This window comes from Sturnira hondurensis, unplaced genomic scaffold (assembly GCF_014824575.4).
Source record: "Sturnira hondurensis isolate 20B ecotype Veracruz unplaced genomic scaffold, ASM1482457v3 Scaffold0006496, whole genome shotgun sequence".
Lineage (NCBI taxonomy): Eukaryota > Metazoa > Chordata > Mammalia > Chiroptera > Phyllostomidae > Sturnira > Sturnira hondurensis.
This window is the reverse complement of record NW_028079127.1, coordinates 18,511,815-18,512,679: the sequence shown is the minus strand read 5'-3', so window position 1 is coordinate 18,512,679 and position 865 is coordinate 18,511,815.

Sequence of the window (865 nt, the reverse complement as noted above, 5' to 3'; positions counted from 1 at the left end):
TTTGGGCTGTGCATTTGTTTTTCATCCCACCCTGGGGAGCCCTGTGCAGACAGACTGGGAAGGGGGGGGGGCAGAAGGGTAGGCCCAAGAAACAGAAGGAAGTGGGCCTGATGCCCTGACCACCTTCGCCCAGGGCATCAGGATGCAGTTATGGCTGGGTGTGCCCCCCGCTCTGTGGTTGTGTTACCAGGTACGAGGCTGGCTGGCCCGGACCATCCCAGGGGAGGGTGTCCATACACTGTTGGTACCCATGTGTGGCTCTGTGTCCACACCTGTGTGTGGTTGTGTGTTCATGTGTAAAGTTGTCTTTTTCTGCATGTCTGCATGTAAAGCCACGGGTCTGCGAACTGGGCGTCCGTGAGTAGAGCTCCGGGTGGGGGGACAGCAGGGGGACGAGCCTCCTGAGCTGGGGTAGCCTTCATTATCCATGAGTGTGCTGTGTGGTTGTGTCTGTGCCTGTGTGTCCATGTGTACAGCTCTGGGGGTGTCCACATTTAAAGCTGAGTGTTGTGGCTGCATCTGTGTGTACAGCGACTATGTGTGGGGCTGTGTGTGGAATGCCGGGCATGGAGCTGCATATCCTCGTGCCATGGCGCTGCGGGCCGTGTCACGGACTCCTGGGCAGGCACTGGGTTGAAAACCCCATGGCTTGTGTGAGGCTGCCTGGGTGAGTGGGTGGCAGCGGCACAGCTCCTCTCACCTCTGCACCCTGTGGCTGGCAGCCCCCATGGCTTAGGGGCCTGGCCCATCACTCACCTACCCCGGGGGGCGGTGGCTGAGCCAGCCGGCGAAGGGGAGCGCAGCCAGAGCTGGAAGACTGCCTGTCTCTCTCTCCAGCCCGTCTGACAGCACTGAACCCTCCCTC